This window comes from Lepisosteus oculatus, chromosome 21 (assembly GCF_040954835.1).
Source record: "Lepisosteus oculatus isolate fLepOcu1 chromosome 21, fLepOcu1.hap2, whole genome shotgun sequence".
Lineage (NCBI taxonomy): Eukaryota > Metazoa > Chordata > Actinopteri > Semionotiformes > Lepisosteidae > Lepisosteus > Lepisosteus oculatus.
In genome coordinates, this window is record NC_090716.1 from 1,952,870 (window position 1) to 1,980,810 (window position 27,941).

The 27,941-nt window shown below is 53.5% G+C and overlaps 1 protein-coding gene across 6 annotated transcripts in view; it reads right to left on the reverse strand.

Annotated features, from left to right (window-relative positions):
• LOC102697592 (voltage-gated potassium channel KCNC1) overlaps positions 1 to 27,941 on the reverse strand; it is a 59,470-nt gene that overhangs the window by 29,033 nt on the left and 2,496 nt on the right. The window lies entirely within an intron of this gene.

Genomic DNA, 27,941 nt, shown 5'->3' on the forward strand with positions numbered 1-27,941 from the left:
TCCGAATGGTAGCTCTCCCTCACTCAGTGCTGGGCAGTGAGTTGCCCCCAGTCCCTCCCATATCCGACCGGAATGGGCTCTGCTGGGTTTCGACAGCAGCTCCGCGGGGGGAGTCACGCGGCGCGATGAGGCAGGTGGACGGCCGGGGATGTACGGACAGCGCGAGCAGCAGGAGGAGGGGGAGTCCATTAGTTCCTGCAGCCCGGGCTACCACAGGATGTGCTGCCCCTAATGGCGTCCCCGGGGACAGGGAATCAGCAGGGTCATCCCGCCCGCTATTACAGAAGTGCTAATGGCGCTGAGTGCAGGGCTCCCTGTGCCGTGCTGGAGACGAGAGAGTGAGCGCGTGTTGTATATTTAAGTGTGCAAGTGTACGCTATGTGTCTGTGTGTGTGTGTGCAAGTGTACAGTGTGTGCCTGTGTAAGTGTGCAGTATGTACCTGTGTGTGTAAGTGTGCAAGTGTGCAGTATGTATGTGTGTGTGTGCAAGTGTACAGTATGTGCCTGTGTAAGTGTGCAGTATGTGCCTGTGTAAGTGTGCAGTATGTATGTGTTTAAGTGTGCAAGTGTGCAAGTGTACAGTATGTGCTTGTGTGTGTGCCCCCTACTGGCCCCACTAACTCCTCTTCCAGCAGCAAATTTAGCTTTCCCAGGAGTCTCCCATCCAGGTACTGGCCAGGCTCACACCTGCTGAGCTCCAGTGGGGCTGCCAGCTGGGAGCTGGGAGCTGCAGGGTGATATGGCTGCCGACTGGAATATGCTTGTGTATAAATATCATGTCTCTACCTTTCTCACTTGTGCACGTCGTACCCCTCCATCCTCCTCCTCCTCACCCTTGCAGCAGCTCCTCTGACTGGCTGTTATTGTAGTCATCCAAGCAAGTTACAAGTTAAAGCACACTTGTTCTGATCACACAGGTACTTCGCCTACGATTGGTGCTTGCTGAACTGCTGGAGATACACTGTATTTACTGTCGTGGTCAACTAGAGAGGTGTCCACGTGGTGAGTCTTTCAGCCTGGAGCGCCCTGTGCACAGGCTCTGACTCTGTGGGCGCCACACGTGCAGGCGACAGAGAACCTGTTTCCCAGGGAGGAGGTTACAATGGTGCCAGTCAAGCTGATTAACACTGCAAAGCCGAGCGCTTGTGTTGAGTAATCTGTGGGCTATGTGTCTGTGTTTGTGCATGTGTAAGTGTGCAGTATGTACCTGTGTGTGTAAGTGTGGGAGTGTACAGTATGTGCCTGTGTGTGTCCTGTGTGTGTAAGTGTGCAGGTCTACAGTATCTGCCCATGTGTGTCCTGTGTGTGTAAGTGTGCAAGTGTACAGTATGTGCCTGTGTATGTGCATACATGTGCATCAGTGCCCTTTATGACGATTAACTGGGGCAACTTGCATGGTATTTGTGCAGCTTCACTGCAATATCTTCACAGCCTTTGCGTGGCTTTGCTGTGGTGCCCTCAGTTGTTTTGATTGATAATACGGTCTGTGTCCTTAATAATACGGGCTTTTTCCCCCTTGGTTAAAAAACCCGACAAGCTACAACTGCAGGGCCGCCTGCTAGAGCATGCGAGTTCTCTGTGGTATCTGCAGCAGACAGCATGCAGAAGCTCTTGCAGCGCAAGCCGTGGCGTGCTACGGACTGTTAAAGGCCCGTGCGTCTGTCTCATTTTAAAACCCAACAGCTTGCAAGACAAGCACATTTTAACTCTGGTGCTGGAAGTCTTCCCAGGGCTCCTCTTCCCTTCAGCAGGGCTGAAAGTCTATCAGAGCGCTGTCTGTCTCTCGGAGTGCTATCACACCTGTCAGCACACAGCCTTCCCGCCTGCAGCTGGTTCTCTTAGTTCCTGCCTGGCTCTTGATTTTTCTTATTGTGGTTTAAGAAAGCATGGCCGCCTGCCCTATTGATCCAACTGAGAACAGGTGTCATGCATGTTGTGCCAAATGAACACCACATCGGAAACAGAGCAGCTGCTCCTTCCCTTGCAGGGAAAGCAAGACAGCAGATTGGAGCACCTCAGTTGTTGTGCAGTGTAGTCGTGTTAACTGTAGCCGGGGTGTGATGTCCTCTTTACCTCAGTGCAATGGAAAAGGGACAGAGGCCTGGGTCAGAGCACCCTGAGTGTTGTAGAGAGCCAGTTACTTGTAAGGATTCGGTGGTGTTGTTAGAAACCTCCTGCACCCCTGATGCAGTTGGAATCTCTTCCCTCGTCTCTCAGGTCAGAGAGGAAACAGGGAAGATCTGGGGCCAGGAAGAGGCCGGAGACAGGAGATGGGGGAGAGGACAGCAGGCTGGAGACAGTGAGGAGATGGAGGAGAGGACAGCAGGCTGAAGACAGTGAGGAGATGGAGGAGAGGACTGCAGGCTGGAGACAGGAGATGGAGGAAAGGACTGCAGGCTGGAGACAGGAGATGGAGGAGAGGACAGCAGGCTGGAGACAGTGAGGAGATGGAGGAGAGGACAGCAGGCTGGAGACAGGAGATAAGGAGAGGACAGCAGGCTGGAGACAGTGAGGAGATGGAGGAGAGGACTGCAGGCTGGAGACAGTGAGGAGATGGAGGAGAGGACAGCAGGCTGGAGACAGGAGATAAGGAGAGGACAGCAGGCTGAAGACCGGAGATGGAGGAGAGGACAGCAGGCTGGAGACAGGAGATGGAGGAGAGGACAGCAGGCTGGAGACAGTGAGGAGATGGAGGAGAGGACAGCAGGCTGGAGACCGAGAGGAGATGGAGGAGAGGACAGCAGGATGGAGACAGTGAGGAGATGGGGGAGAGGACAGCAGGCTGGAGACAGTGAGGAGATGGAGGAGAGGACTGCAGGCTGGAGACAGGAGATAAGGAGAGGACAGCAGGCTGGAGACAGGAGATAAGGAGAGGACAGCAGGCTGGAGACAGGAGATGGAGGAGAGGACAGCAGGCTGGAGACAGTGAGGAGATGGAGGAGAGGACAGCAGGCTGGAGACAGTGAGGAGATGGAGGAGAGGACAGCAGGCTGGAGACAGTGAGGAGATGGAGGAGAGGACAGCAGGCTGGAGACAGGAGATGGAGGAGAGGACAGCAGGCTGGAGACAGTGAGGAGATGGAGGAGAGGACAGCAGGCTGGAGACAGGAGATGGAGGAGAGGACTGCAGGCTGGAGACAGTGAGGAGATGGAGGAGAGGACAGCAGGCTGGAGACAGTGAGGAGATGGAGGAGAGGACAGCAGGCTGGAGACAGTGAGGAGATGGAGGAGAGGACAGCAGGCTGGAGACAGTGAGGAGATAAGGAGAGGACAGCAGGCTGGAGACAGTGAGGAGATGGAGGAGAGGACAGCAGGCTGGAGACAGTGAGGAGATGAGGAGAGGACAGCAGGCTGGAGACAGTGAGGAGATAAGGAGAGGACAGCAGGCTGGAGACAGGAGATAAGGAGAGGACAGCAGGCTGAAGACAGGAGATAAGGAGAGGACTGCAGGCTGGAGACCGGAGATGGAAGAGAGGGAGAGATCCCTGATCCCTGATCCATATTTTTGGTAGGAGATTTTAAAAAACTACAGGACTGTAGCCTTTCAAGAACTGTGCTGAGCACCACAAATAGAGTAGATGTAAATGTACAACAGATGCTGCGACAGTTCTAAAGTGCATGAATTCAATCTATACTTGAGTCAACGACACAGTTAATTGAGAACGTTAGGACCAACAGCAAAACAAGGCTTCAAGGACACACGCGGACACTCAGAGGGACGGGAATCAGGAAGCACTTCTCAAACACTCTGCTCGGCCGTGCTGAACATCCCAGGGTCCTTCAGCAGGATGGGATCCGTAAACTGGATCAAGGGACAGATGGGCTCAATAATCTACCAGGGAACAGAAGAATCAGACTGGCCTCCCTCAGACCTGTGACTTTTCTGCTGTTGAGTGTTGAGCATTCAAAATAGAAAAGAGCGAATGTAGAAAAGGTCAAGGAAAACCGAACAGAATTTCAAAGGAAAGGCAGAGAGTAGCCAGCAGTGTGATCGGACAGGGCCCTGAGAACAGGGAAGCTCTGCACCCCAGAGAGTGTTACTACAGCAATGCCCTGCAGTCCTAACTCCTTCTGCAAGCCCCCCTGCTGCAGTATCGCCCCACGCTTGCTGGGCTCACCGAGAGCACGCACACTGCACAAGAACGGACAACTCTTCTCCCGATAGTTCTGAAGCCACATGTGCTGTATAAATAGAATCCCATCCCCCCCTTCTCTCTCACACTCCCTCTCTATCTCTTTTTTCAGCTGATTAAGCCAGGAGATGAAAGCATGTCACGTTCCATTATGTAACAACACCTCCCTCTCCCTCGGTCTCTCTCTTCCTCTCTTTCACAGCGAAGCACAGGTCAGCAGACCCACTTCGGACACTCCAGCCACAGGTGATGTCAACAGCTGGTCCTGCTGGGTCCAGGAGGACCACAGCGCCCGTTGGCACCATCACCTGGCTGGACCAGCGACCGCGAGGATAAGGGTTCATCGAACCCAGAGCTGGACCTGCACAGCCAGCACTAAACCAGGAGCCCGACTCTTGCCCCTGCGCGCACATGGAGCTTCGCTGTGCATGTTCCCAAGTATCTCACTGCTTGTCACGTCCCACTCCGCGAGCTAAGACACGCTGCGGTCCAACCTGGGACAGAAAGAGCAGATTTCCACAGGTTCTCCTTCATCCTGACCCAAACCTCAGCCTCGGGTCAGATCACTCTCAGATCACTGAGAGAGGGACCCCAGGTGCCATTCCTCCTGGGATGGCCAATCGCCCACATCGGCACCTCTATGGGAGGCGGGAGGCAACTGGAGCATCCCGTGGGACTCCGTTCTTCCATGCACGCACAAGGGAGAGGGGTCTTCTGGTCTGCTGTTCTGTATTGACAACATGTCTGGTCACTTGCACTGTTAAGCGCCTTGGGGCAACCTTGTTGTGAAAGGCGCTATATAAAGATCAACTGAATTGAATTGAATGACCGTGCAGTTGCGATAAATACCAGCGACTTTGCTTTGATTCTGCCGCTAGCTTGCACTACTGGGAACGAGGGGAGTCCAGAGGTTAAATTGCCTGGCATGTGGCTGCGCAGGGCCAGGGCCCAGCTGGGAGCTCAGATCGGCGGGGGGAGTCGAGGGGGGCGCTGGCTGACTGAGTCAGGCCTGATCTCAGGGCTCGGCGGCTCCTGATCTCCTGAGCTCGAGCAGGAGAGGGAGACGGGCAGGGAAAGGGAAAGAGAGAGGGAGAGTGTGTGAGTGTAAAGGAGAGAGAGAAAGGGCAAGAGGGAGAGGGAGATTAATTTAGAGAGAGAGAGAGACTGAGGAAGCAAAAGGACTCTGGAGACTCCAATTAATTAGGACCTGCAGATCTCGGAACAGGAAGTGTAGAGAGCGAGCAACTATTTCAGGAGGAACTTCCAGAGGGATTACTACTGATCCAGATTAAAAGCCTCCTTTTTCTCGTAGGGAGCCCAGAGCAGCCTTTCTCGCCCGTGCCCTTCCGAGAGCAGACAGGAAGCTCTCAGCGGGCAGTGTGTCACGGTCTCTCCTCTTGGGGTTCCCCCATAGAGCTCCCCAACCCCTGCGGGACACTGCCCTGCGACTGAGTGGACTGCCCATCTGTCCGGGCCGCCCATCGGTGAGCATGGACACCCCTCTTCGGCCCGGATCCTGTTGCTCGGGACTCCGGGATGGAACAGGAAGTCTGCTGACAATGCCCCCCCCGAGGTCATTGGGCGAGCAGATGGCGTGTGCCCTGATGACATGGGAATCAGTCATGTCTCACTCCGGCAGTGTCACAGGACCGTGTGTTACCTGCTCTGAAACCGCCAGGAGGCCAGCTACCTACAGTACAACGTTCGCAGTGTCAACCAGCAGGGTGGCCAAAACTAGCCCCTGCAGCCTCTGCAAATATCACTGCTGCCCTGAACCTGGTGACTGATTTCTGCACAGTCAGACTGAGAGCAGTGCCAAGCAGAAAAGACTGGGGTGATGTCTCACCGTTCCAGGTGTTGGATGAGAGAGAGAGTCTCTATTTCCATCCCCTGGGGATAATGAAGTCCTAAAGCTCGGAAGTTGTTTGAACAGCAGCAGTGTTTGGTGTACAGACACAGAAGAAAAACAAAAGACAGGAACAACAACCTACATTCATTTGTGTATTGAAGGTCGAGTGTTAAGTAAGGATATGGCTACTGGTATGAATGAGAACTTGAATCTGAAGGGAGAGAGCTGCACCAGAGCAGCACCGCTGTTTTCATCAAGCGGATTCGAGACTATGAATGTAGGACACAGCAGGCAGACTGCAGGAAAACTGTCACTGCTGCCAAGGAAAGCAGTGCAAATATCAGCCCTCCGCACTGAGCTAAACAGGCCTGCTGGCTGCCTTAGAAACAAAGGCATTTTATTAGCATAATACGCAATAAAATGTTAAATGAAATTCGCCTTCAGATATTGATAGATATCACGTTTGTCGGATCATGCCCATCCACCCGTCCCCCCGTTCCTAACTTGGAGCGTGCCAGAGTGACATAAACCCCAAGGGGCACGGACGGTTCCATCAGCCAGGGATAGGGGGGGTGCGCGAAGACTGCACAACACGACAATCTCGGCAGCTGTCGCACCCTCAATCAGTTTGAACAATGGCTCTGGTGCTGAGGGGAATTGTAACTGCCCTAATCAACTGCACATTCCGCTCGGAGAGAAAGCTCCAGAACATTAAAGCTCCATTCCCTCCCCTCAGCAATTCAAAAGGCGGCACAATGAAGTCTCAGAATAATGACAGAGAGAGAGAGAGAGACGAAGGAGAGAGAGATGGAGAGACTCGGGGAGGGAGGGTTATGGAGAGAGATGAAGGAGCACAAACCAAACGACGTTATCTCTCCTGCTGGCACAAAAGCACACAACCACAGCGCAAACTGGAATCCTACTGGGGCCGAAAAAAGGCAAAACACACTGGCTAAGTGTCTGACCAGGGTGAGAGACAGCAAAGAGAAACAGACCGGGATGAAGTACAAGCTCTCTCTGGACATGGAAACTGGACACAGGCAGACCTGGCTGTCCAGAGAGGACAGGCTCAGTGACCACAGCCTGGACACAGAGACTGGACACAGGCAGACATGGCTGTCCAGAGAGGACAGGCTCAGTGACCACAGCCTGGACATAGAGACTGGACACAGGCAGACCTGGCTGTCCTGAGAGGACAGGCTCAGTGACCACAGCCTGGACACAGAGACTGGACACAGGCAGACATGGCTGTCCGGAGAGGGCAGGCTCAGTGAGCACAGCCTGGACATAGAGACTGGACACAGGCAGACCTGGCTGTCCTGAGAGGACAGGCTCAGTGACCACAGCCTGGACACAGAGACTGGACACAGGCAGACATGGCTGTCCAGAGAGGGCAGGCTCAGTGACCACAGCCTGGACACAGAGACTGGACACAGGCAGACATGGCTGTCCAGAGAGGGCAGGCTCAGTGAGCCCAGCCTGGACACAGAGACTGGACACAGGCAGACCTGGCTGTCCAGAGAGGACAGGCTCAGTGACCACAGCCTGGACACAGAGACTGGACACAGGCAGACCTGGCTGTCCAGAGAGGACAGGCTCAGTGACCACAGCCCGGCCATAGAGACTGGACACAGGCAGACATGGCTGTCCAGAGAGGGCAGGCTCAATGAGCACAGCCTGGACATAGAGACTGGACACAGGCAGACCTGGCTGTCCTGAGAGGACAGGCTCAGTGACCACAGCCTGGACACAGAGACTGGACACAGGCAGACATGGCTGTCCAGAGAGGGCAGGCTCAGTGACCACAGCCTGGACACAGAGACTGGACACAGGCAGACATGGCTGTCCAGAGAGGGCAGGCTCAGTGAGCCCAGCCTGGACACAGAGACTGGACACAGGCAGACCTGGCTGTCCAGAGAGGACAGGCTCAGTGACCACAGCCTGGACACAGAGACTGGACACAGGCAGACCTGGCTGTCCAGAGAGGACAGGCTCAGTGACCACAGCCTGGCCATAGAGACTGGACACAGGCAGACATGGCTGTCCAGAGAGGGCAGGCTCATTGAGCACAGCCTGGACATAGAGACTGGACACAGGCAGACCTGGCTGTCCTGAGAGGACAGGCTCAGTGACCACAGCCTGGACACAGAGACTGGACACAGGCAGACATGGCTGTCCAGAGAGGGCAGGCTCAGTGACCACAGCCTGGACACAGAGACTGGACACAGGCAGACATGGCTGTCCAGAGAGGGCAGGCTCAGTGAGCCCAGCCTGGACACAGAGACTGGACACAGGCAGACCTGGCTGTCCAGAGAGGACAGGCTCAGTGACCACAGCCTGGACACAGAGACTGGACACAGGCAGACCTGGCTGTCCAGAGAGGACAGGCTCAGTGACCACAGCCCACTGCTGGCAGAGAGAAGCAGAGACAGAGATACACTTTCTTTTGCACTGTGAGAAATACGCTGGGATAACACAACATTCATCCCTAAAATAAAAACAGCTAAACTCGGAATTCTCACATTTTCCAGAACCAGAACAGCTCCCATCCCTGCTGGGGGAGGAAAGACTACAGAGCTGCAGCCCAGTACCTGATCTCCTGTCCCAGCCTCAGGAAGACACAGTGAGCCTGTTAAATAATAACATACCATCATCTCAAATTTTTGTGAATGTTGTAACTGCTTCTACGGCCAGCAGCCATCTCACCCTGCAGCTCCCAGCTGGCAGCCCCACTGGAGCTCAGCAGGTGTGAGCCTGGTCAGTACCTGGATGGGAGACTCCTGGGAAAGCTGAGGCTGCTGCTGGAAGAGGTGTTAGTGAGGCCAGCAGGGGGCGCTCACCCTGCGGTCCAGGTGGGTCCTAATGCCCCAGTATAGTGACGGGGATACTCTACTGTAAATAAGTGTCGTCCTTCGGGTGAGACGTAAAACCGAGGTCCTGACTCTCTGTGGTCATTAAAAATCCCAGGGCGTTTCTCGAAAAGAGTAGGGGTGTAACCCCGACATCCTGGCCAAATTGCCCATGTCTCCTAATAATCCCCCTCTATGAATTGGCTACATTACTTTGTTCTCCTCCCCCTCCCACTCCGACGGCAGGTGTAGTATTTCTCGGTCGCAGTTAATGGCAACGTCAGCTCAAAGATTTGGTTCAAACCACCAAATGGAGACAGGCGGGCCGACTAGCGGACCCTGCTGATGGGGGATGAACGCTAGGAAAGAGAGAGAGTTGTAACTGCTTCTACAACAACACAATTCATCAGTCAAGACTGAGAGATGAGTTAGGGTCTTTTCTTCCATACATGCAGATAAACACTGGCTTACAAGCGTGCACTGGTACCACACATATGCTATATTATGCTGCCTATATATATTACACTGCTGCCTATTAACTGGACACCGGTGTCCAGTGAGGGTTCACTATAAGTGGACAAGTGGACAGACCATCTGGCTGTAACACATGGCTGTCCAGCCTACTTCCCCCATGGGCACTGTGGACAGACGACCTGCCTCTCTCCCCCTAAGCCCAGCTCTCCTCGTCTCCGGTCCAGCCAGCCCTGCGTCCGATCTGTGATGGGAAAGGGCAGCAGTACCGGCGAAACAGCAGAGCGACTTTCCTTGTGTCCCTCAGTTGGACCAACAGCACCAAGTCCCCGCTGTCCTGATCCTAAACCCCTCCTCTTAAGGACGCTCCAGCCCTTCCCTGTTCTGTACTCGTCCCCTGCACCTGCCTCCGGTTCCTGCACCCTGTCCTACAAGAGCCGGACGCTCTCAGTTCTGGGCTCTGCACTGGTTCCTGTACCAGGCGAGTCTGGGACCTGGAGTGCCTGCTCCTGTCACGTTTAAAGTTCCTGTCCCTGTGCCGGTTCTGACCTGGTTCCTGTTTTAATCCCGTTTGTCTTGGATGGACCGCCCCGGCTCTGGATTTTGCCTTGTCTCGGATTCCCCATTGGACTCAGTTTTGGACAGTTTGCCTCACCCACACCTCCCCCGAACACCAGCGCACCAGGGACACGCCCCCTGTTTTCATTCCCGACTCCCGCCTGCTTTTATCCCCGTGTTTTCCTCACTCGACCCCGGATTGTGTCGTCTGCATAGGGTCCCGAAAGAAAGCCTTGGTGACACCTGCCCGTTTGATCCAAGGACAGCTACCTCTGGAAGAGGTGAGGAGAGACAGGCAGTGACAGACCTGCTCTGTGAGCACTGTCTTGGTCCCACTGAGGGGATTATTTTTGTGAGCAACACATCACCTCCTGTGAGTCAGCGCAGGACCTCCACACTGTGCGCACGGCTTCCATTCACTTAAATGACCGTTACTCAGCCGGCACTCGATTGCTGGAGTAATCTTTGGTTAAGTGACCCATTTTGTTTCCTGCGTTGTTTTTGGTTTATTGATCTCCACCCTGGTCCCCCTCTCTCCGAATCGAACCCTCTGTCCTATCCGCCTCCAGCCCTGAACCGCTCCCCAATCTGATCCCTCCCTCCCTGGTTGCGTTCTGGATGACCTTGAGAAAACTCTCCCGCTTCCTGACACCTCCTGAATCTTGAAGCCGGCCAGGGTGGGGTGTTCTGGCCGGAAGAGCTGTTAAAAACGGAGACAGCCGCGAGAGCGCTGCTTTCCGGTGACCCCCCGCATTCCAGAACCTTCTGCCGGTAAGTGATCAGCAGGAAACTCGGGCTTATTTTCCACCCGGAGAGCCGGGCAGGGCGCTGTTGTGCGTTCGCACTGTAGGTGCCACGACAGCGTGTTTCTCTTCCTGCCCCCCCGCCAGAACACGCAGGGCGTCGATACAACTCCTCACCGGAGCGCCGTAAAGACAAAACCTCAAACTTTCATCCCGATGATTAATAGCCCGATCCATAGCAAAACATCGCTCTCGTACATGCTTTATCGACTGCAAAATGCTGCATTAATAGCTTGTTTTACATGCCCTTGGAGAGAACCATTTGTAACCCTTCAAGTAAAGTTTTACCAACTGCATAATCCGTCGGGACGAGGAGTGGTTTGAATTATTGCCACGGGTCCGAGGGTAATGTTAACCATTAATTCGGCGTTTCTGGCGTCGGTCCCCGAACAAAAATAATTCGGGAAATAAAAGAGAATACAAACTCGGATTGTAATAGTTCCTTATTTCTGGATTTATGAACATGACGACAATATTAAAGATCAGATTCTAAAGGATACTCGCTTTGCGTAAAAGGTGCTGTTCTGTACTCTATCCTGCCGTTAAATTAGAGTGTCGTCTGACGGCTAACCCCTTCCCTTTACGGTAGGTCGTGTTGCTGTTAAAACCTCTTCATATTTAGAAACACGTGTGCGAGTCTCGGCAGCACTGGGAAGAGCAGTCCTCTACGTCTTTGCCTTTCTGAAACTGGTGCAACTGGGAAGTTGAGTCCCGCGTTTCTGAGATTTCTCTGCTGGGAAGGACCGACCGCGCTGTCGCTTGGTTTCGTAACGCAGCAGCCTGTACAGAAGGCGCTCACGTCATCTGGCCACACAAGACTGCATAAAAAGGACGTTCCTGTATGTATATACTGTATATATATGCCAACGCGACGTTATACGCTCGCTCCGGGCAATAAGGTGTGTTGTGAGAGACCCGCCGGGGGCTCAATGGGACAGTGTCCCGGGGAGATGACCGCACACGTCCCCGCGACCCGAGGTACGGACAGGACCGGCGACTCTGCAGGGCAACCAGAGGACAGGGAGGAGGGCACATCTTCTAGAAAAGCAGTGTAATGGATTCATTAGATACTAACTGATCTGATGCGTACAGTGTGTAGGTGCCCTGAACGCTAGTGTCAATACATTATGCAGATGCACTGAACACTAATGCCTATTCACTGTGTAGGTGATCTGAACGCTAGTGTCTATACACTGTGTAAATCCCCAGATGTGTAAATGCAGATGCACTGAACACTAGTGTCAATACATTGTGTAGATGCACTGAACACTAGTGTCAATACACTGTGTAGGTGATCTGAAAACTAGTGCCTATTCAGTATACACTGTGTAGATGCCCTGAACATTAATGCCTATTCACTGTGTAGGTGATCTGAACACTAGTGCCTAAACACTGTGTAAATCCCTCAACATTAGTGCCTATACGCTGTGTAAATCCCCTAACACTAGTGTCTGTATGCTGTGTATGTACCCTGAACACTAGTGCCTATACACTGTGAATTCCTGAACACTAGTGCCTATACACTGTGTAAATCCCTGAACTCTAGTTCCTATACACTGTGTAAATCCACAAACACTAGTGTCTGCACGCTGTGTACGTACCCTAAACACTAGTGCCTATACACTGTGTAAATCCCTGAACACTAGTGTCTACACATCCCTCTGCAGGCTCAGTGATAAACACAGCCATGAAAGACGCACAGTCCCAGCAAAGGGCCAGAAGCCAAGATGCTCTGACCCCCCGAGGTGCCCTCTGGCCCCAGGCGTCTCGGCTGCGCTGTCATCGGAGATGAGAAAGCAGCGAACTCTTCCTCACTCGCAGCAGTCTGCCCTCCAGCCAGCTCGATCCCCCGAGTCTCGTCCGACAGGGGTCCCATCGCCAGCCGGCAGCTGGAATGGACAGGGCCTGGGGACAGATCCGTCTCCACACTGACTGCACGGCTCCGGTCCGCCCACAGGACAAGCCCTGTCTTGCCACCTACTCCCATCATGCCTGCGATCTTCCGGACCTGATGATGATGATGGGTGCTATTATGTCCGAGTGACCCGGGGCAGGAAATGCAAGCAGCGATTAAAATAAATTATTAAACCTGCCTTAATGAACGGAGTGGGCTGCTACAAAAACTCATTTAGGGTCTGTCTCAAAGGGTCAAGATTAATTTCCTAGTTTCGCCCATTAGCCAAGTGCAAACAGCTCAGCTGATGCTTTGCAATTATCCCTCCTAGTCTAGGCTGCACTGCACTCCTCTGTGACTTTCACTTTCCTGGAGCACTACTTAAGAGCAACGATTATCGATAATCCTCCCCCCCCCCCAGCGGTAACGTCCAGGAACACAGACAAAGCAGCTGAATGGACACAAGCAGCTCTGGGCCTGAATATTGGGGGGTTATGAATGAGGGATGACACCCCAAAAAGACACCCCAAGTATTTATTACTCTTGCGGGGGCTTGAAAGGATTGGGAGAGTGGAGCTCTCTCTCCCCTCTTACAGGAAACCCTGTACTGCCAGGATCTCAGGTTCCAGAGGTGACCAAACGGCTGTCAGTGAACCCCTCCACCTGCGGGTGTGCACAGCGCCTTGTTGATGTCTTTGCTCAGTCAAAGGACCGTTCGTGCCAGTTTGTACGGTGTTGCATCAGCTCGAATCAACTGAGCCTTATGATTATGATCGTTCTTGGAATATTGTCTTCATTGTCTTTCTCTTTGAAAATCTAAAGATGCCTGGATAGAGCAAGGCGTCTTGGAGTTCACCCATACAACCCAGTGCAGTTTTAATCTCTTGCAATTTATCTTGCTTGTTAGGTGGTAGTAGCTTATTGATCACCGGATCTCTATGAATCCGTTTCAGCCCTGTGGCTGTGTAGCCCGTTCCAGACACCCGCCACTCTTTGTGCAAAGCCACGCCTCCTGTTCTCGGTTGGAACCATCCTTCATCTCGAGCACTTTCAGAAATTGTTTAACCGCGTCAAATCGCGCCCACCAGCCTCGACTCGTGTGAAGTGACTTTTCTACAGATCAAAAAGAGGAGGTTTGCAGTCGGGTCTCGGAGCTCAGGAATGAGGGCTTGGGTCTGTCCTGTTGTGTCTGGGATCGGAAACAACAGGGGCTTCAGGAGGCTCATCATCAGTGACATCTGCAACGCAACACCTCTCAATCTCTGCTCACACCGGCGTCCCAGTTTCAGAGCTTATTCCAGTTACAGACCTCGATGGGACGCCTCCACCGAGACGCAGCCTGGTATTTGTTAAGGAACGTCCCGGACTACTCCGCTGGAGTGTCACGGGACCTGGTCTCTGTGAGGGAGGTTTGGAAGGGGCATGCCCAGAGACTCCAGGTCCACAGCAGTTTAATCCATTTCAGGTTTTGTATGATCTGTAAGCATTCAGAATACTTGCACTGATGATCCCGTGGTGGATCAGTCTGTTGTGTCACAGGGGTCTGATTAACAGGACTGTAAAACCTGGAGCGGATCAGTCTGCTGTGCCCCAGGAGTTTGATTTAACAGAGCTGTTGTAAAACCCGGAGTGGATCAGTCTGCTGTGCCCCAGGAGTTTGATTTAACAAAGCTGTTGTAAAACCCGGAGTGGATCAGACTGTGTGTGTGCATGTATGCTGTCCACATGCATGTGTGTGAGGCTGTTGAGGGTAGTAAATCCCAGGAGACCCACACTGAGCCTTATTCAGTCATGGCCTAACACCAGAGCCCCAAGAGACGAAAGCACGTGTGTAGTGACGTGTGGCAGAGGTGCTCTCTTACGAGGATCCTAACCGGTAATGTCACTAGGAGCGAATGTCCTTACTGGGCTCCCGCGAAGATGAAGTAAACATTCAGAGATCAGAGATCCAGCCCCTAGGAGCTGGTCCCACAGTGACAATAAGCACACGGTCCCTCTGCTCCCCTCTGCGCACTTCAATCCAGCACAGGACTCAGCATGGCTCTTGAAAACATTAATCCGCCTCAGCCCCTGGCTTCGGAGGTAGATACGAGCAATGGCTTGCCAGCTGAAGCAGTTAATGAGAAAAGGGCGAGCAGCGCTCCGTGCACCATGAGCTGTGGTTCACCAGTGAATTGAGATCAGTGCCGAGAAAGGAGAAAGCAGGCCAGGTTATCTCCAGGCTCACCTGCCCCCTTACAGAAAAACCTTCTCCGTTTGCAAGTACGTTTCTGAAGATCACCGGGTCCCGGCTAATTCTCTGCTCTCCAGCTGCTGTAATTAACGTTAATTGTTCGGAGACCCCCTGGGGTGAGTGCACCCCTTTCTTGTGGGGTTGTGTCTGGGTTAATCCCTGGAACCTAGAGAGTTCTCTAGGTAGCTGGCTTACTTTTATCAAGCGCCGGGGAACAAGCATGACACTGCTTCACTTCATGAGATGAAAGACAAAGAGCCGCCCAGAGTCTCCTGCTGTACAAAGCTGAAGGAGGCTGATATTTCATTAGAAGACTCTGCTAATTAACACAGACCCCAATTCACTGCTCTGTGGACAGGAATCCAACAGAGCTCCAGATACCGACAATTCCTGTCCTCATCAGCGATAAAATCCCAAATCTACAAATGCATTTGTGTGCATTTGACCTAAAATGCATAGTGTTCATCTGCTGTATGTAAGCAAGTACTGGAAACAAGAAATGAGAGTGCACTCAAGAGAGTTCATTCCTTAAGCGCATTAAAATCATCCCCCGGCGCTTGTCCAGTAAATGCATCTGCTGAAAATGCAGTGTTCAAGAGGAAGTGCCTCAGTGTTCTAGAGTGGCCGAGGGGGTGTAGCTCGGTGTTCTAGAGGAAGGTGCCTCAGTGTTCTAGAGTGTCCGAGGGGGTGTAGCTCGGTGTTCTAGAGGAAGGTGCCTCAGTGTTCTAGAGTGTCCGGGGGGGGTGGCTTGGTGTTCTAGAGGAAGGTGCCTCAGTGTTCTAGAGTGTCCGAGGGGGGGGTGGCTTGGTGTTCTAGAGGAAGGTGCCTCAGTGTTCTAGAGTGTCCGAGGGGGGTGGCTTGGTGTTCTAGAGGAAGGTGCCTCAGTGTTCTAGAGTGTCCGAGGGGGGGTGGCTTGGTGTTCTAGAGGAAGGTGCCTCAGTGTTCTAGAGTGTCCGAGGGGGGGGTGGCTTGGTGTTCTAGAGGAAGGTGCCTCAGTGTTCTAGAGTGTCCGAGGGGGGTGGCTTGGTGTTCTAGAGGAAGGTGCCTCAGTGTTCTAGAGTGTCCGAGGGGGGTGGCTTGGTGTTCTAGAGGAAGGTGCCTCAGTGTTCTAGAGTGTCCGAGGGGGGGTGGCTTGGTGTTCTAGAGGAAGGTGCCTCAGTGTTCTAGAGTGTCCGAGGGGGGGTGGCTTGGTGTTCTAGAGGAAGGTGCCTCAGTGTTCTGGGTTGTTCTAGAGGGAAAGTGGCGCGGTGTTCTAGAGTGTCCGAGGGGTGGTGGCGGTGCAGTGTTCTAGAGTGTCCGAGGGGGAGTAGCTCTGTGTTCTAGAGGAAGGTGCCTCAGTGTTCTGGGGTGTTCTAGAGGCAGTGGCACTGTGTTCTGGAGGAAGGTGTGCACTGTGCTCATCTCTCATGTGCTGTGAGCAATAATGGATTCATCATTTGTTAATTCATTTGACTCTACTTCTCAAAAACGTATGCCCCTCTTTTAATCATGAAGCGTGATGCGGAAAGGGAATATGTTTGACTCTCCTTTTCTCACTTCAGCAGGACTGCCCTGTCGGCCCCAGCAATCTACACGAACACTTCCAAGGGTCACCCCAGCTGCGGCAGGAGGCACCCCTCTGGCCTCTGTGAGCGGGAGGAGGGAGGAGAGGAGACCTGGCTCTCCACCCATTCACTGCTCCCGCTCCAAATTAATTAACGAGCAACACACAACCTCACACACCCAGGAGACAGGGCCTGTTTACCCACAAACCAGCCAGGCAGGCCAAATAATCCTTTTTGGAAAATGATCGCTGGCGGGAAGCGCGGGCCCACAGAGGCGGTCTCTCCAAGGGGCTGGCGCCGCGCGGCACAGCCGGAGAGAGGAAGTGTGATGGGAAAACCGGATCAGCTCAGCCAGCTCGGGCAGCGGGACGCGCAACCTGCCACCACACCTCCGCACGACAGCTCGACGCCAACACGCTTCGGGACGAGCGACAGGCTCCTACCAACACGGCTGGGCGACTTGTTCCACTCCCCCGCCACCCTTGGCGTCTCCTGTTCCCGGTTTCAAATGAACTGGTTAACTAGTGGCACAGTAGAAAGAGCGAAGGCTGGATACCTGTCCAGTTCAGCTGTGAGTGGTGGTGAAACCGTGTGCCTCTTAACCCACCCTTTCCACTGGGACCCAGATCTGATGCCACAACAGCACATCGCTCACATGTTTTTCTCTTCTATACTGTGGTAATGCATGAGATGCTGCAGGTCCCAAGGCAATTTACAACGAAAAGAGAGGTAAAAGCTTCTAGTAATGCAAACCCATCTTGGACGAAGTCAATGGAATTAAAGGAAAAATGTTTGTGCGCTGAACCAGAACACCAGGCACAGTGAGTGTAATGGCTATAAGCCATTACAGGCGTATAGAAATCTTGGCCTTATGGAAAACTAGAGTCCATTATTATACCTACAGGCATGGGAGCAGATGCAGGGGGTCACTTTTCTCTATGCTGCGGCCTATAAGTTATGAGTGCTGACACCCCAAACCCTGGTGGAGAGGAGCCAGATGCCCCAGCCTTTTTCTCAAGTTCGTGATTGAACCACTGTCTGGAGCTGAAGGGGACCCTGTTGAAGGCACCTATAAGCCCTGGGGGCACTATGGGCCCAGCTGTTTCTTAAAGCCACCCCTGCTCCAGACACCTACTACTCTTTACGTAAAGGCATGTTGCCTCTCCTCGGCCCGACGTGAATTCCCCTTAATTTTCCAAATGTGACCTCTTTCCCTGGTTTGGAAGGTGTTGCCGTTTCAGGTCCAGTATGCAGTATGACATTTCGAAGTAACAGAAACGCTCATCCTAGTGTTGGCACGGTGACACCTCGCTCTGAACCACATGGTGCAGGACTGCGTTTCCATGAGCTTCCGATGAAACCGACCGAAGGCCAATGAGCGATCTAGTTCAGCCTCAGCCTCAGCAGGCCTGGAGGACAGCGGGCAGTGACACACTGGAGACAGCGCAGGGCCGAGGGGCGGGGCAGGGGGTGGTGAAGGAGGCCTGGAGGACAGCGGGCAGACACAGTTCAGCGCCTGTGCTGCAGTATCTGTGTCTGTGTGCCCCCCTAACAGCTCCCCACAGCCCAGCCACAGCCACAGCGACCCACCCCCCCCCCCCAGCTCGCACGCAGTCACAGCTCGGAGAGACGGAGAAACACACTAATCCCTAATCACCCCTCCCCCGGAAAACGCTGATTCACTGGGATACTGCACAAAAATACAAGATAAGATTTCTCGGCTCGAGATGCACCTTGCCATGAATGGGACAGGCACAGCCTGGGCTCCTTCCCTCATTCAGGACCTGCGCGGTGCTCTGACCTTCTAGGATTACAGAGCCTGTTGTTGGGAGTCGCACTGAAACCGCAGCCCAGGAACCGATGGGTACAGACGTGCTGCTCCAGCAGTGCTCCTTCATTGTCCGTCCCCCCCCAGGCTGAGGGAGCTTGGAAAACACCTACAGTACTGATCACACACCCCTCTGCGATCGCCCAAGCAGAGCCCCAGCCTCCCATTGTTCGCTTTAAGCAGCAGTATCCCCTGATTTAAGCGGGCAGCCCACTGGAGCTCAGCAGGTGTGAGCCTGGTCAGGACCTGGATGGGAGACTCCTGGGAAAGCTGAGGCTGCTGCTGGAAGAGGTGTTAGTGGGGCCAGTAGGGGGCGCTCACCCTGCGGTCTGTGTGGGTCCTGATGCCCCAGTATAGTGACAGGGACACTGTACTGTTAAAAGGTGCCATCGTTTGGATGAGACTTAGAGGTCATTAACATCCCAGGGGGTTTCTTCAGAAGAGTAGGGGTGTTACCCCAGTGTCCTGGTCACATTCCCCCTGGTCTTTACCAGTCATGGCCTCCTAATAACCCCCATCTCTGAACTGGCTTCATCACTCTGCTCTCCTCCCCACTGAGAGCTGGTGTGTGTGAGAGGACTGGAGCATCATCCAGGGGGGGCTGCACACTGGTGGGGGTGGAGGGGATCCCCATGACCTGTAAAGAGCTCTATACGTATAAGCAATCACTATGATGAATTGAATCACTGCCTTCCTTCATGTGCTGTCCTTTCTGCAACGACTGACTTAAGCTGTTGGCAGAACTGCGAAGGGGGTTGCAGTTGCCCGAGGGCAATGCCCTCTCTCCCACCTGCTGGCGTCCTGCCTTAGTCACACTGGCTCGCCGCCCCAGACCAGCTCTGCACCCAGTACAGGCACCTGCCGCTCACGCTAGGCAACCCTCGCCAGGCAGCCTGGTCACCTCGGCAACAACAAAGTCGCTATGGTTACAGAGGCAGAGTGGTGGGCTCTGGGGAGGGGAGCGCTTCTGAGCCACAACTTCAAACGCAGAGTCACACGCAGGCTGTGACGGGCTGGACGGCAACATCACCTGCCCCCCCCCGCGGCAGCAGAGGTGCCGCGACCCCCCCGGCTCTGCACAGCAACGGTGTGGTGTTGCTACTGCTGGTGCTGCTCAGTCACTGATGAGCACTGATGAGCTCAGTCACTGATGAGCACCGCTGCTACTGGTAACAGGACCTCAAGGCTGTGGAACAGAGCTCTGAACACAGCAGCTTTTCCCCCTTGGATTGAACACGTATGTCTACATACCACACGGACGTCTACAGTCCACACGCACGTGTACAGTCAATATCTACAGTCCACACGCACGTGTACAGTCAATATCTACAATCTACATGCATGTCCACAATCTACACACATCTACAGTCAATGTCTGCAGTCTACAAGCACGTCACCAGTCCACACACGTCTACAGTTAATATCTACAGTCCACAAGCACGTCACCAGTCCACACTCTTGTCTACAGTCAATGTCTGCAGTCTACAAGCACGTCTACAGTCCACACACACGTCTAAAGTCAATGTCTACAGTCTACATGCACATCTTCAGTCAATATCTAGAGTCCACGCGCATGTCTACAGTCAATGTCTACGGTCAATGTCTACAGTCTACACGCATGTCCAATTTCTACAATCTACACGTGGCTACAGTCAATATCTACAATCTACATGCATGTCCACAATCTACACACGTCTACAGTCAATGTCTGCAGTCCACAAGCACGTCACCAGTCCACACACATGTCTACAGTCAATGTCTGCAGTCTACAAGCACGTCTACAGTCCACACACGTCTACAGTCAATGTCTACAGTTTACATGCACATCTTCAGTCAATATCTAGAGTCCACGCGCATGTCTACAGTCAATGTCTCCGGTCAATATCACATCACATCACAGTGTTCATCTCCCTGCAGCTTGGACACCTGTCCTCTGACCTGAGCGGCCGGGCTCCTCCCAGCCTTCATCAGAGCCCTCCTGGAACTGAAGCAGACTTCTGCCCCCGAGGAGACCAGGGGGACCTCGACTTCCTTGGCCACCCCCGGAGGATCGGGATCAGGCCAGGTCAACAGCACCCAAGCTGCTCTTCCGGGCGGCACAACTCAAGGAAAGGCTGAGGTCGCTGCCTCGTTTCTAGTCTACTGGTTCGGCACTGTCACTGAACGCCTTGTCACCGTGCAGGTCTGGTGGTCGTGCACGGTGACCAGCTCCGCGCGCCGCGCAGGCAGCCCCAGACCTCCACGGAGGACAGCCCCCCCCCCCGGCCGACTTCCCCCCAGCTGTCGCTGTCACCGCCGTCCATGTGAAATGTTCCGTCTCCTCCAGGTCGGCGCAGGGGCGTGCTCCTGTCGTGACTGGTTCTGGGGATTAGTCGTAGGAAGAACATGCACGCTCCCTAAAGAAGGATCTCCACCCTCTACGCGCCCGTGAGCTCCTCCATCACCTCTGGCACCGCGGGAGAGATCTTGTTGTTGTGGTCGTCGTGTGCCGTGGATAGAGGCCTGACCGCCTCTGTCTGCTGCACCCCTCTCCCGAAACATCTCTTTTTTTATCTCTGATGCAAAGCTTCGGCAGGTTAAGAGGTGTTATGTCTTTATAGACTAAATCATCTAACCTCCCCCTGTCACGATCTCAGTCCCTCCTCTTGAGGGCAGTCCGGCTCTTTCGTATTTTAGCTGATTATTGCACCTGCCCCCTGTTTAGTCCATCTGTATTTAAGCCTGGCTCTCTCGCTATTCCTGGCTCAGCATTGCACCCCGAGCACCAGATCACCCCCGTCACGCCCCCCCCGAGCACTGGATCACACCCGTCACGCACCGCCCCCCATCCCGAGCACCGGATCACCCCCGTCACGCTCCCCCGAGCACTGGATCACACCACACCCCCCCTCGAGCACCGGATCACCCCCGTCACGCCCCCCCCCCGCACCGCATCACCCCCGTCACGCCCCACCCCCCCCCACCCCGAGCACCGGATCACCCCCGTCACGCCCCCCAAACCCCCCCCCGAGCACCAGATCACCCCCGTCAGGCCCCCCAAACCCCCCCCGAGCACCGGATCACCCCCGTCACGCCCCCCCCCCCCCCCCGAGCACTGGATCACCCCCGTCACACCCCCCTGTCAATCCCTCCTGATCCTTGTCATCTCCTCCCTGTCGTCCTTCTCCACTTACTTCCAGATCATACCGTCTTCACAGGGTCCTGAACTATGCTTACACCCCCTTTAAGAATTTATGGGAATGACGCCCGTAGGAAGAACATACACGCTCCCTAAAGAAGGATCTCCACCCTCTGTCTGTCCCAGCACTCTCCTGCAACAAAGGGAACCATGACTTTCTCCTCTCTCCTCCACCTGGAGTGATATCGTTGCCGCTGGAAACCCACAGCGCCTCTTAGAAACCGAACCAGGACTCTGGGAGGACTTGACGCGTGTCTCAGGCTCCAGTTCAGCTCGGAGGAAGAGACCGGAGATGTAGCTCAGCCAAGCTGCTACATCTGTTCCCTTCTCTGTCTCGCTGGCCGTGAGTGAACGCAGCAACTCTCATCACACCAGACACGTGAAAAAGACCTTTAGAAAGGAGGTCATGCGAGTTTCCTAGCTAGGAACTAATTCGTCCGAGAATCTCACCCAGACAGTTTTTTTCAAAGGATCCTATTCCATCAGCCTCGGTAGTCTGATAGTGGAGTAAGGTGCTCCAGACTCCTACTACTCTTTGTGCAAACGGGTGCCATTCTACCCCGAGACAACAAGCCGACATGCAGCTCCCCAAAGGTCAACTTCTCGAGTCAAGGTCATCGAAGGCATTAGTCTAAACACACTGGTGATCATCAGCCCACATCCCTGTGGCTCTACAGTGCTCTGACACAGCACTGAAGGGTTGACGATGAGATGCTTGTTAACTCATTAACTGTGGATAGACTCTCTCCATCTCCATCAATGTCTTTTCTTTCCCTGGCCAGGTCTCTAAGGCACATCAGAGAGCACCACACATTGCTGGCACTGTGCTGCTCTTCGTCATGGTCAAAACTGCTTGAGCAATACAGGGGACAGACCACTGACCTCTCTTTGGCCCGATCGCACAGGATCACAATGAAAGCTGAACCCTCACTTCAAGAGCCAAAAGTTACAGTTACAAGAGGCACCGTGCCTGCCTTTGAAAGATGCCCCTTACATAGGGGGGACAGCTGTGAAAGACACACACCCGAGCGTAAATTGGCACGTCGCTTTGCGTGACTTTATCTGACTCACTTAGAAACCACAGGATTAAATCTATACGATCATGAGCACACTTCAGGCGTGCTTGCACGCTTTCCTGTAGCATTGACAGCTACTTTTTGCAAAATGTTCGTGTTTCCCCCTCATGTGGTGGGGGAATGATGATGGCGCAGGATGATGACGATGACAAGGACGTTGATAATATCGATGACGATGGTGATGTCGTCGATGATGATGATGATGGCAATGATGATGACACTGATGTTGGAGATGATGAAGGTGACGATGGTGATGTTGATGATGAAGACGGTGGTGACGATATTGACATTGGTGAGAGTGGCACTGATGATGATATTGATGTTGGTGGTGAAGGTGATGGTGATGTCGTTGATGACAAAGACAACGGCAATGATGACGATACTGACGTTGTTGGTGGTGAAGATGATGATGAGGATGCTGTTGATGTCGTTGATGATGACGATGTTAATACTGATGTTGTTGAGAGTGATGACGATGGCAGTGATGTCATTGACGACGATGGCAGTGATGATATTGATGTTGGTGGTGATGATATTGGCGATAATAGTGACCAGCTTGTGTACACATAACCCTACCAAATAATCTCTCTGTGTGACAAATGATTTAAAGGGCAATTTAAAGAAAATATATGAACAACTAAAAGTAAGTGAACGTGCATGTGGAGTGTGGGGCTGCAGTCTTTGAGAGATAATCTGTCCCCATGCTCTCACACACACTCTCACACACTCACTCTCTCACACACACTCACTCCCACACTCACTCTCTCACACACACACTCTCTCACACACACTCACACTCACACTCACTCCCACACACACACACTCACTCTCTCTCAGACACACACACACACACACACACACACACACACACACACACACACACACACACACACTGTATCGACAGGTGGAGCTCCGTGGTGGCCTGACAGTGACAAGGCCACATTCACCCGCAGTGCTGGGGCTCGCTGGTCACCCGGGACACTCGGCGCCCCCTACAGACACCGCGCTGGAATTACACCTGGCTCCACCCTCCCCCTTCGCAGCACAGCAGCGGTGTTGCTGCGGCGCAGGAAGAACAAGTGTTCTGCCGCCTGCAGGGACTGGCGCTGGAATCGGCATCTCTCGCGGCTTGCCCGTGCCACGCTGCTCCCGGGGTAGGAGCAGGTGTGACCTTAGCACAGCTCTACATATTTGATGAGGCAGCTGTATCCCTGTGGATTTCCCATGTTCCTCTGCTAATCCCCTGAAGGAAGCCCATGCAGTGAAACAGCAAGTTTTCTGTGGTTTTCTGGGACAACAGCTTCGTGTCAAAGGCAAGACTTGCGATGTGCAGCTGTCGTAATGCTCTGGCCGGAAACACAGCCTTTACCTTTTTTTTTAGCATTTCTTTTTTTTTGTGTTCGTTTGATCTGATCCTCATTTCCACTTAAACACCCTTAGGGATTTAAAGAAAGAAAATCTGTGCACTCCACAGCTCCAGTCGGCACTCTTCCAGACTATTTACAATGCACAGTATTAATAATAATAATAATTATAATAATAATTGCTTACACTTATATAGCGCTTTTCTGGACACTCCACTCAAAGCGCTTTACAGGTAATGGGGTCTCCCCTCCACCACCACCAGTGTGCAGCATCCACCTGGATGATGCGACAGCAGCCATAGTGCGCCAGAACGCTCACCACACATCAGCTATTAGTGGGGAAGAGAGCAGAGTAATGAAGCCAATTCATAGATGGGGATTATTAGGAGGCCATGACTGGTAAAGGCCAGGGGGAAATTTGGCCAGGACACCGGGGTTACACCCCTACTCTTTTCGAGAAACACCCTGGGATTTTTAATGACCACAGAGAGTCAGGACCTCGGTTTTACGTCTCATCCGAAGGACGGCACCCGTTTTTACAGTATAGTGTCCCCATCACTATACTGGGGCATTAGGACCCACGTGGACCACAGGGTGAGCGCCCCCTGCTGGCCCCACTAACACCTCTTCCAGCAGCAACCTTAGTTTTTCCCAGGAGGTCTCCCATCCAGGTACTGACCAGGCTCACACCTGCGTAGCTTCAGTGGGTTGCCAGTTGTGAGTTACAGGGTGATATGGCTGCTGACAGGGTGATATGGCTGCTTTATTTTCTAGCTGATTAACAGCTAGAAAATAAAATACACTTTTAAAAAAGTTTCAAAAAGCATGTACAGTTACACAATTGAATTGCAATGTAAACATTTGTGTTTAATATAAATTACAGTATCAACCCCATTCGTTTAACTGTTCTGGATCCAAATTATAGCGGGGGACAGTCCAGTACAGCTTCTCCTGGCTTATTAGAGGTTCTGAATGGCCTGCTGTCCTACAGTTTGCCACAGGTTATGTTGGTTTACTTTGCTGTCAGGTAAACTGGGTCCCTGTCAGGATGTTAAACTCCACCTGCGTGAGGAACCACTGTCTAAAAGCGAGAATTATTGTTAATAATAATAATTGCTTACACTTATATAGTGCTTTTCTGGCCCCTCCACTCAGAGCTCTTTATAGGTCATGGGGATCCCCTCCACCCCCACCAGTGTGCAGCCCCCCCTGGATGATGCTCCAGTCCTCTCACACACACCAGCTCTCAGTGGGGAGGAGAGCAGAGTGATGAAGCCAGTTCAGAGAGGGGGGTTATTAGGAGGCCATGACTGGTAAAGGCCAGGGGGAAATTTGGCCAGGACACCAGGGTAACACCCCTACTCTTTTCGAGAGACACCCTGGGATTTTTAATGACCACAGAGAGTCAGGACCTCGGTTTTACGTCTCATCCGAAGGACGGCACCCGTTTTTACAGTATAGTGTCCCCATCACTATACTGGGGCATTAGGACCCACGTGGACCACAGGGTGAGCGCCCCCTGCTGGCCCCACTAACACCTCTTCCAGCAGCAACCTTAGTTTTTCCCAGGAGGTCTCCCATCCAGGTACTGACCAGGCTCACACCTGCGTAGCTTCAGTGGGTTGCCAGTTGTGAGTTACAGGGTGATATGGCTGCTGACAGGGTGATATGGCTGCTTTATTTTCTAGCTGATTAACAGCTAGAAAATAAAATACACTTTTAAAAAAGTTTCAAAAAGCATGTACAGTTACACAATTGAATTGCAATGTAAACATTTGTGTTTAATATAAATTACAGTATCAACCCCATTCGTTTAACTGTTCTGGATCCAAATTATAGCGGGGGACAGTCCAGTACAGCTTCTCCTGGCTTATTAGAGGTTCTGAACGGCCCGCTGTCCTACAGTTTGCCACAGGTTACGGTGGTTTACTTTGCTGACAGGTAAACTGGGTCCCTGTCAGGATGTTAAACTCCACCTGCGTGAGGAACCACTGTCTAAACGCGAGAATTATTGTTAATAAGAATAATTGCTTACACTTATATAGTGCTTTTCTGGACACTCCACTCAGAGCTCTGTACAGGTCATGGGGATCCCCTCCACCCCCACCAGTGTGCAGCCCCACCTGGATGATGCTCCAGTCCTCTCACACACACCAGCTCTCAGTGGAGAGGAGCAGAGTGATGAAGCCAGTTCAGAGAGGGGGGTTATTAGGAGGCCATGACTGGTAAAGGCCAGGGGGAAATTTGGCCAGGATGCCGGGGTAACACCCCTACTGTTTTCGAGAAGCGCCCTGGGATTTTTAATGATCACAGAGAGTCAGAACCTCGGTTTTACATCTCATCCGAAGGACGGCGCCTGTTTACAGTATAGTGTCCCTGTCACTATACTGGGGCATTAGGACCCATACAGACTGCTGGGTGAGCGCCCCCTACTGGCCTCACCAACACCTCTTCCAGCAGCAACCTTGGTTTTTCCCAGGAGTCTCCCATCCAGGTACTGACCAGGCTCACACCTGCTGGGCTTCAGCGGGTTGCCAGTTGTGAGTTGCAGGGTGATATGGCTGTTATATCACATTCCACCACGGACTATAAATATAGCTCAGAATATGTCTGACAGTCCGATAGGGACAGCTGTATCGTAGCGTATTACGCCGAGATTACACCGCGCGCCGTCTGCAGCCCGCGTGTTTCCGGCGCGACCGTTTCCCCGCGAGCGCCTCCAGCGCTCGGAACGACTCACCGAGGGCCGGTTGAGACGCAAAGTCTTAGTGCCCCCCGGGCGATGAAAGACCGGAGTTCCTCGGTCCTGCGTGAATAGATGACTTGTCCAGCTCAGCAGTAATTTACTGGTCTTTAGAAAGAGGGGACCTGGGAGGCTAATTGGGGTGGGGCTCCCCAACAGTGCAGTATAACCAAATCGTGGCCGCAGACGATGTAAAGGTCGAGTCGACCTCAACCCCCGCTGTTTATTTCTGTGAAGCGCGCTGACCTGCTCTGCACAGCGCCCCCTCTCGCCGCGCTGCGGAACTGACTGCCTGCTGCGAAGCGGAGCGGTCACGGAGATCACCAGCAACTGCTCACAGAGCCCGTGGGGAGAGTCACGGGGCGACTCGTGGGAGGCGGGCCGGGACCACGTTCTGTGGTGCGGCTGTCCAGGACACGAGTTCTGCTGCCGGACACGCCAGCTCTTTTTTTAAAAAAAAAAACCCCAACAACAACATAATGCTTCTGTACAGTAAATCGCTTTCCCTTCTCCGCCATAGCCTGGGTTTCTAGTAGATCCCAAATAACAGCACACTCTCTCTCTCTCTCTCTCCTCTCCACTGTCCACAACAGAGTCATGAACATCCGCGAACATGTGTGCTACAGCGGTGTGGAAGGCGGCGTAGCTCCGCCGGGCACATAGAGGACAGGTCTCCCGGCCGCGCTGCGGTTCAAGAGCAGACGAACAGGCGCAGCCCGCTGTCTGCTCTGACCCGCGTGTGTGCGGGCTGCCTCCGAGCCGCGGAGCCGCCTGCCAGACGCGCAGAAGCAAGGGGCACCGTGCGACCGACACCACCGCCGCGCAGCGCGGAGACCACATCACAACCCGGTGCAAAACCAAGAGCGCCAGCATCGGTCACAGGAGGTGCTCGTGGATCGTGGGTCGATTCAGACACCAACGCGGCACCGTGTCTAGAGCGTGGCGCGCATTTCCCTCCCGTGGAGTGAACACGCAGCTGACGCAGCCTGCGTCCTGAGGACGAGCCTCCCTGAGCAGCCCCAGCCCGGGACCGTCCTGCAGGGAGGCGGCCGCGGAGACACCGCGAATCTCCCCACGAATTCATCATCGCTGCTCGGGCGCTCACAGCCTGCTGCAGGTCTACAGAGAGAACACTCCCGAGATGACACACACCCCCACCCCCCTCAACCAATAAACACCGTCACGTTTATTACACGGAGAACTGAGCGAATTTTTACACACGGGAGCAGTGGAGCGCGAGACGAAATAAACTGTTTCACGAGCTCCGCCAGCGTAGGACAGAGAGGACACGGGTGGGCGTGGAGGAGGGGAGAGTGTGTGTGTGTGGGGGGGGTGCACTGTCAATAAGTGAGCCGCCTTCGGCTCGCGCCGAGTCCCCCTTTCATCCTCACCCCTGGGGAGCCGGCTCGTGCAGCAGCG